This window comes from Hyperolius riggenbachi, chromosome 10, assembly GCF_040937935.1.
Source record: "Hyperolius riggenbachi isolate aHypRig1 chromosome 10, aHypRig1.pri, whole genome shotgun sequence".
Taxonomy (NCBI): Eukaryota; Metazoa; Chordata; class Amphibia; order Anura; family Hyperoliidae; genus Hyperolius; species Hyperolius riggenbachi.
In genome coordinates, this window is record NC_090655.1 from 253330515 (window position 1) to 253339983 (window position 9469).

Below are 9469 nucleotides of genomic sequence, written 5' to 3' on the forward strand. Positions count from 1 at the left end.
ATGAGCTGAATTCAAGACTCTTTTCCCCAAATTAACAGTAGTCAATAGAGCTGGATCAACCCTGTAGTGGTTGATGAATGTATTGGGGGAAACCCAATTTGCTGCCCTACAGATAATCGTTAGAGATACTCCTGAACATGCTGCCCATGAGGATGACATACTTCTTGTAGAGTGAGCTGAGGTTATAGAAGGTTCTTCAGATCCTCTGGCTCTGTATGCTGTTCGGATCAGACGTATTATCCACGTTGCAATGGTTCTGGATGAGACCTCTTTTCCCTTCCTGGGTCCTGACGGATTAATGAAGAGATGTTCAGATGTTCTGAAAGTGCTTGTCATCTGTAAGTATTGTTTTAATATTCTGCTGATATCTAAAGGGTGACCATTAGGAAAGTTTTTATCTGTAGGAAAAGCAGGAAGAGTCCACTCCTGGTTCAGGTGCTTTACTGTGACTACTTTTGGAAGGAAGTGTAACATTGTCCTGAGCACCGCTCTGTCGGGGAAGAATGTTATAAATGCATCCAGACATCCCAGAGCCTGAATCTCCGAGACTCTCCTACCAGATGATACTGCCACCAAAAAGGTAGTCTTCAGTGTTAAATTCCAAATTGAACAATTCTCCAGAGGCTCAAAAGGTTCAGAAGACAAGTATTCCAGCACTAAAGGTAAGTCCCAGGATGGAAATATTTTCCTTATTGGAGGTCTCAACTTCATCACTGCTTGAAAATATTGTTGAACTGATCACTGAGAGGCTAGCTGCGACCCTATTAGAGCAGAAATGGCTGAAATTTGCACTCTCAAAGTACTCACCGCCAACCCTAGATCAAACCCAGTTTGGATAAAGTCCAGCACATGAGGAATTGGCAGTGCCAAGTAATAAATTCCTTTTTGTATAGAAAAGTCAATAAACGTTTTCCACACTCGGTGGTAAGTCTTGTTAGTAGAAGTTTTCCTTGCTCTCAACAGTACTTCCACCACACCTTCCGAAAAGCCACTACTTAATAAACACCTCCTTTCAATTTCCACGCCGTTAGAGAAAGTCTCTGTGGGTGTTGATGCACCCACTTCCCCTGCGACAGTATGTCTGGGCTGACTGGTAACTTCAGAGGCGGGCACACCGCCATACTGAGCAACATCGAAAACCATGGCCTCCTTGGCCAATATGGAGCTATCACGATTGCTTCCACACTCTCTGATTGAAGCCTGTTTAAGAACCTCAGTATCAAGAGAGTTGGAGGAAAGGCATACACCAGGGATGCGTCCCACTGAAGAGATAAGGCATCCACTCCCTCCGAATTCTTCGACGGGAATCTGGAGAAATACCTGGGAAGTTGATGATTCTGGTCTGATGCAAACAAGTCTAGTTGTGGGAGCCCCCAGATCTGCACTAGAGTTTGAAAGATCTCCTTCTTCAATTTCCATTCGTTGTTCAACACTAGATTTCTTGACAGAAAATCCGCCCGTGTATTCTGAACTCCTGGAATATAAATCGCCTTTATTGCTAGAAGATTCACTTCTGCCCAACTCATGATGGGATATAGCTCCTTCATCAGCATACGGCTCCTGGTACCTCCCTGCTTTTGGATGTACGCTACTGCCGCACGATTGTCCATCTGGAGACAGACCGCTTTCCCTCGGATGAGATGCGCAAAGGCTTGCATTGCTTTGAAGGCTGCCCTCAATTCTATTATATTGGAGACTACATCCTTCTGAGGAAAGTCCCATAAACCTTGTGCCCATCTGTCCTGGCAATGCGCACCCCAATGGTCCATGAGTATGGAATTAACGAGTTGGCCTTCATAAGATTGTATTCCTTTGTCCCCCATAACAACGCCAGCTTGGTCTCCCATGATATCTTGATCTTTTGGGACATCGAGTAGTGATTCCATTGTCTTAGGAACTCGATCTGTAGTGGTCTCAAGTGCCACCTGCTCCACTTTATCATTAACATCGTGGAAGTCATCACCCCTAACACATGCAGACAAACTCTTGCTTGCACAGCTGACTGATGAAGTAACCAAGTTACTTTTTGCTTCAGATCCTGCCTCTTCTCCAGGGGCAACGAAACCGTATTGTTTTGCGTGTTGAACAATGCGCCCAAATACACCAGTCTTGTTACAGGCTCCATCTGGCTCTTTCTCTTGTTTATGATCCAACCGAGCTCCGTGAGAAAAGAGACCACTGTCTCTAGATCTTTGAGAAGTCCTTCTCTGGATTTCCCTAGGACCAGAATGTCGTCGAGATAATGATGAATTTTTATCCCTTTTAATCTTAACGTTGCTATTGCCGACACAAGCACCTTTGTGAATATGCGAGGTGAAGTTGAGAGACCGAAGGGCAGTGAACAGAACTGTAGATGGCATTTTCCTATGGCAAATCTCGGATACTTTTGACAGCTGGAATGTATCGGAATGTGGAAATAGGCATCTTGTAAATCGATTGCCGCCATCCAGTCGTTCGGGGATATTGACAGGATTATGGAATGAAGGGATTCCATTTTGAATTTTGGAATTCTTATCGCTCTGTTGAGATACTTCAAATCTATTACCGGCCTGAACTCTCCCGATTTCTTCTGCACCAGAAAGAGAGGGGAATACACCCCTTTGAACTCCTGAGACTTTGGTACTGGCAACACAGCTCTCTGCTGAATCAAACTCTGGACATACTGCACCAATATTTTTCTCTTCAATGGATTTGATGGGATATTGGTAGGGAAAAACCTGTCTTCGATATTCTTGCGGAACTCCCATTTGTGTCCTTCCTTGATAACATTGGACACCCATTGATCCTGTACTTTCTCCACCCAGACATTGACAAAACCTCTCAGTCTCAACCCTACTATCAATGTCTGGGTGGGAACATCTTCAAAAGGACTGCTTACTTTGTGACGACACTTGAGAGGTCGACTTCAGGGACTTTGCCAGAGCTGACTGGGTACTTCTCCAATTCTTACGAAAAGATCTCCCCGGCCTGTAACTTTTAGCTTCCCTAAACCTATTAAAAGGTTGCTTCTTTGTGTTGGGAAAAGACTTTTTAACTGGACGATCTTGAGGCAACAAACCAGATTTTCCTCCGGTGACCCTGGAGATTGCGGAATCCATCTCCTTTCCAAAAAGTGACTTTCCGTCATAGGGAATCTTCACCCAATTTTGCTTAGAGCTGATATCTGCCATCCAAGGTTTCAGCCAAAGGGCTCTCTTCGCCGTAACCGCACTCAACATAATTCTTGCCGAAGCTCTAATCGTATCCATCGCTGCCTCACTAACAAAGTCAGCCGATAGCTTCAGGTCGTCAAGGGCCGAAACAATATCGTTTTTATCAACTTCCTTCATTATTGCTTCCTCTATGTTATCAATCCAGATTCTCAATGCTCTCCCCACTGATGTAAGAGCAATAGCCGGTTTACAAACTTGACCCGCCGTAAGATACACCTTCTTCAGATCACTATCTATTTTTCTGTCAAGCACATCCCTGAATGTCACGGAATTTTCCATAGGTAGAGTCACATGTTTAATTAGCCTTGAAAGAGATGCATCTACTATAGGAGGGGCATTTAGAAAAGGCGCTTCTTCCTCTTTAAGAGGGTATAGCTTTGAAAACTTATTGTATAATGAAGACTTATTTTCAACTTTCTCCCATTCTTCTAACAGTATATTCTTGATCTCCCTCATCAAAGGAAAAGAGCAGGATTTCCTTGATAAATGTGAATAGTATTCCTTATTTTGAGACTGTTCCTCAGGGGGATCTGTCCATTCTAATGCCTCCTTGATAGCTGCCACAAAAGGTGCTGTCAAAGCAAAACTAAAAAGACCTGCACTTCCTTCTTCCTCATCAGCTGCCGCAGCTTCCTGCTGTTCCTGTGATGTTGAAGGCAACTCTTGCCTGCTTGTCACAGATATATTTGAAACCTCTTCTTTAACTACCCGTCTGATCACCTCCACCAGGTCTTCTGAACCCTTATTAGTCTCTCTTGCTAGGTGACTTAAACAGGGGGAGCACAGATTTTTTCCTCGAATAGCCTGATTGGGACATGCCCAACACTGATCTTTTTCAGGCATCCTGGATCTCCTAGGAGACCTTGACCTAGATCTTGACTGGCTACGGTGAAGACTTGAGGAATGTCTTTGACAGGAAGATGAAGAACTGCGACTGGAGCTTGAACGACCTTCTATAACCTATAGTCCGGCGAGGTTATGAGGCAAGCGACCACGGATCCTTCTCAGCCATACTCCGCTTTACAGGTATTCCTGGCTGAAACATGACGAAAATTGTTCCCAAGTAATATAGGGCTCGCCTGCCCTTAAGGAGAACTAATAATAATCCTCCCAATAAAGACACTAAAAGAAAAACTTTTAAAAGACAGAAAGACAGAAATAAGAACAGAAAGAAAATAGAATAGGTCCTATAGTGTCTGAGGACAAAAAAGAGAATGCATTGGCAGGGTTATGACCTCTCTTATATAATCTTTAATTGGTCCTATAGGGGTTAAGGGGCGGAGCTAACCCATAGAGTATGCCAACATGGAGGCACCAGGGAAATCCCATACACCTCTCTGGGTTCAATTAGAATCACTGTTGATTGCCCCTCTTACCCTGCCCAGAGTAATGTGGGCTCGAAAAATTCCCCTCCCATCTATTAAAAAATCAACACCTATCACTGCTCACTCTCTCACTATTTGGCAAAAAGCCAGATTCCTTTATGGTTTACAATCACCTATCACCCACTTGACAGAAATACTTGGTAATCCGGATTTCCCGCCTGGTCATCAAATAAACCTGTTCAAATGGTGGATTGATAAGGGTCTTACGAAGATGGGTAATTTCATAAGTGCATACAAATGAATCCCTATCCACCAATTTTTGACTGAACATCACCCCCCTCCAAGTGAAATTTATAGAGTCTCACAAGCCTTTAAATTTCTCAGATCACTGAACCCAACTAATTCCATTACCTCGTACCTAGCTTTCAAAGTCAGATGCAAAGACTCTGCACTTGAGAGGGGTCTGATCTCGGATTTATATGATACTTTTACACAGGTTCCTCCAGATACAAAATTTAATTTTCAATGTAAATGGGAAACTGATATGAATATGGAATTATCTGCCAGCAGATGGACACATTGCTGAACCTCATTGCTGAAAAACAGCTCATAATACTCATCTATTGAATCCTCACTTAAGCTCCTCCATAGATATTATATGACCCCAGCCAGAATTCATGATTTTGATAGGTCAGTTTCAGCCCTTTGTTTTAGGGGCTGCCAGATCAGGGGGGATCTCTGGCACACATGGTGGACTTGTCCAATAGCTCAATCATTTTGGAATGACATCTGGACTAAGTTATGCCTTATTACTAAAGTCTAAATCCCTATAGACCCAACAGTTGTCTTGTTGGGTAACAAACCTTCAAAGTTGAAACATCCCATGCATAGATTGCTTCAACATACATTTGCACTTGGGAAACATCACTTAGCTTCTAGATGGAAGTCCGACACTTTATTCTCTGATTGTGTATTTTCAGATCTCAATTCAACCATGTTCTCTGAGCATATTATTGCCAAAATTCAGGATAAAATGCCAAACTTTTTTAAAACATGGAATGACTGGATTGAATGGCAGGACAACAATGGCTTAAATTATGTCCTCCACTCCTTTTAAATAGATTACCTCTGGCACAGCATGGAAGCAGGAGCTGACTGGACTATCTGGGAGCCTGCTACCTCACATCTTTATTTTTGGGTAAATTGTATACCTGCTTATATATATTTGGGAAAACCTTCCACCCCCATCCCTTCCCCTCTTCCTTTACCTGAGACCCATTGGCATGTTGTGCAGTGTACTCCTGGGTCTCATATTCATGTACACTTCCATAATTTCCCCCTCCCTACCTCATCTCCCCCCCCACCCCCCCCACCTTTAGATTCATAAAATTCAAAATGTGTTCCATTATCATGTTTCTGGAATGTTTCATACTTTTTGTTCCATTGATGATGTTCCTTAAGCCACTCCTCCTGCGTGGGGAAATTTTCTATGAAGTGAAATATTCCTGTTCTTGAGTTTTTATATTAATAAACACCCTTGAAACAGAATATAAAGGTACACTTACACTTAAAGTGAACCTAAAATAAAACAAATTGCCCATTTACTTACCTAGGACTTCTTTCGCCCCCTGAAGTCCTCTTGCTGCCTCGCCGTCACTCATGCTCAGCCATTCCTCTGCTGCCCCCTCCGTAATCCCTCATAGTGCCACTGCAAAGTATATAGTATTTTTATATTCCCTTTACTGTTGCCCATTTACTTACCTTAAGCTCCTTCCATCCCCCTGAAGTCTTTATGGTCCTTCGCAGTCATCCTGCACTCCGCTGTTCCTCCTGTGTCCCCCTCCAATGCTGGATGTGCGGCCACATGCACCGTGCATCCTCTATCATGCTCCTGTGGTTGGGAGCACTCTGCACTTGTGCAGTAAGCAAAAATTGCTACCAGCGCCTGCGCAGAACGCTCCCGGCTGTGGCAGTGTGATTGAGGACGCACACAGCTGGGGAAACACAATATACTATATACTTCAACTAACCAGCCACTGCGCATGCATGGCATGAACCGTGCGCTTCCTCTTTCACACTCTTGCGCATTCACAATAGCAATGTTTGCTTACGCTCCTCACCACAGGAATGTGATAGAGGACACACGTGGAACAGGGCTGCACATCCAGCATTGGAGGGGGACACCAGAGGAACGACGGAGTGTGGGATGATGGCGAGGGGCCAGGAGGACTTCAGGGGGCTGGAAGAAGCTCCATAGCTTATAGTGAACCCTACTGGGCAAATATCATTAATGCTATAGATATAAAGAAACAGTAAGAGAATATAAAAATACTATATACTTCAAGTCACAGTGACACTATAAGTCATAACAGCCATAGGTCTAGATCTTAACTCATAAATGCATTAGCATGGTCGCATCCGCCATTTATCACAGTGCCTTATATTATCCACCAGCAAGGCCTAAGACAGGACCAACCTATTATCTAGTACCTGGTACAATAGAAGCTATTACCTGGTCTGTAATATATATTAACCTGAGGTTGTTTACCTATAATATATAAGTGTATCTGACTTTATATATCATGAATGAATGTGTGTCCTATCAGTGTGCCCGGAGAAGGCTCTGCCAATATTCACACCAACCATACACAATGGCAGCCTGGGAGTGTCAGCAGAGAATGAGCTCCTGCTCCCTCTATCCATCATTCCACAAATGCAATGAAGCCTGGGGGGGCATCCAATGCCTCAGTCTAGGGCCACTAAATGCCCTCATTATCACAACTTATTATAGTTCTCCCAATAACTACACCTACAGAGGAGACCGGGAGTCAGTGCAGCTGGAGCAGGTGAGATTTACAATGCAACAGAACTACATGCAGAAATAACTGCAGGTGGTATCATCACAAATAAGTTTGTTAAGTGCACTGGGAAAATATACTCAGCACTCTCCATATTTAATCATCACATTTGTGCACATACACAACCGATTTACTAATCCAAGAAAAATATGCAATTGCACAGCTGATATAAAGTGTAATAAACTCATTATCTTCATTGATACACAATAGAGTGACTAAAACCAATTAAAAACATACAAGCAAAAAAGCAGAGCTTATATTGCACATAACAGCCGGCTCATTCCACTCCCACAGTCATACAAAAGATAGTGACCGATCACTGGAAAGTTTCTGCAAAGCAGAGATGCTAATGCTGTACAGCCCTATAGGGCCACAGTACTGTGCTGAAATTTGATGACAGATGACATTTGATGTGCAAAGCCAAGAAGCAGACTGGCAAAACATGCTATGTCCATCAATAGGGACTTTATCCAGCTAAGCAGCAGGTCCTCTTATACTGCATTATGTGCCATAGACTGAGCCATGCTGTACATTGCAATTCATAGTCAATGCGCTCATTCAGATCATACCATGTAGGCTGTACAGATCCTGTTGTTGCTTCACTGCCCTGAGTCAGCCACCACTTGATCATAGGACATTGCTGTATGGCTGGCGAGCGTTCAGACAAGTGTCTAGCCAAACCCGCTTGGTTCCAGCTCTCCAATGCGAGGGGAGACGTGAGGCTGAGCTAACGTGGTTCTTTTCCATGGCCGCCGGACATGTGGACCGCAGGGATAGCGTGTGACGTAACTCACCACATAACAATTGTGGTGAATAGGCTAACTGCAGCCTCTGTTTGTGGAATCATCTGCATCATTTTTTATCATCATCATCATCATTATTTTTTATCTATCACTGCACAACATCCTCAAGCACCACATTCTTTTTTTTCCTTTTTTTTACTCCTCAGGCAGTTGCTGTAGAAGGAGAGCTGCCATATGGCTGTGGCTCCATAGTTATGGGAAGTGTCAGTTTCTTGCACCAGAATGGGAAGAAGAGGCAGAATTACTGGAGAAATTGTCTGGGCTGGGATGTCTGGACTGGTAGCCGGGAAATGGAAGTCCTCTCCTCCCTCCACCATTACTGAGCTTATGGGAAGTATCCTGGAAATCAGGTGACTGAACGGGGTCACAGCTCTGATGTAGACTACAATGGATACTATTGGACACATTTGCTATCCAGGCATCAGAAATTAGTGATGAGAAGTAAAAAAGGAAACAGATTGTAGTGAGCATGTCTGCTGCTCCATGATGTAGATAATTGTAAGCTTATTTAAAGTTGCCTTAAAGCATACCTGTAGTTACACATGTAGTTAAATTATCTCTGACCCCCAACAATCATCAGCCACCAGCCGAATTTATAGAATCTGTAATCACGCTCATCCCAACACCTGCCAGGGACAACACTAACTTTACAAACTTTCATCTTATCTCACTTCTAAACATTCTCTCTTAGGTCTCCAGTGACCGCACATGCCCTACAAGTTTAGAGGAAATCCCACTTCAAGAATAAACTACAGTATACTGTCTCCCCCTTACAGAGATTTTAGGTAACCCTGACTTCCCTGCTGGTACTGAACCAATGGCCTTCCTATGGTGGCAGATTGGGGATATTACCATTATTATTTATTGTATTTATAAAGCACCAACGTATTACACAGTACTGCACAATAGATAAATGAGTTGGCATACAAAGTAGGACACAAGGAACTCGCAACAAAACAAGATCATACAAGCGTCTTTGATAACAGTAGTTCAGTGTCTGTTCAGAATAGTGTCTGTTCAAGCAAGAGGTAGTAAGATCCTCTGTTTTCTACCAGCGTCAGGGCACCGAGAACCGGGTTGCAGCCTGAACTTCTGGGTCTCAGCAGGGCCCTGATGTCACTGAAGCACAGGGTGATTCTTGCTCCCTATTGGATAGACGGAGGACGCGTTCACAGTACACGCTCCGCAGATGTAAACAGTAGTGCACATGTACCTGCATGTCAGCTGATTGCTGACACGCTGTTCTCTGAATGGTTGTTTTCAAGTCTGCT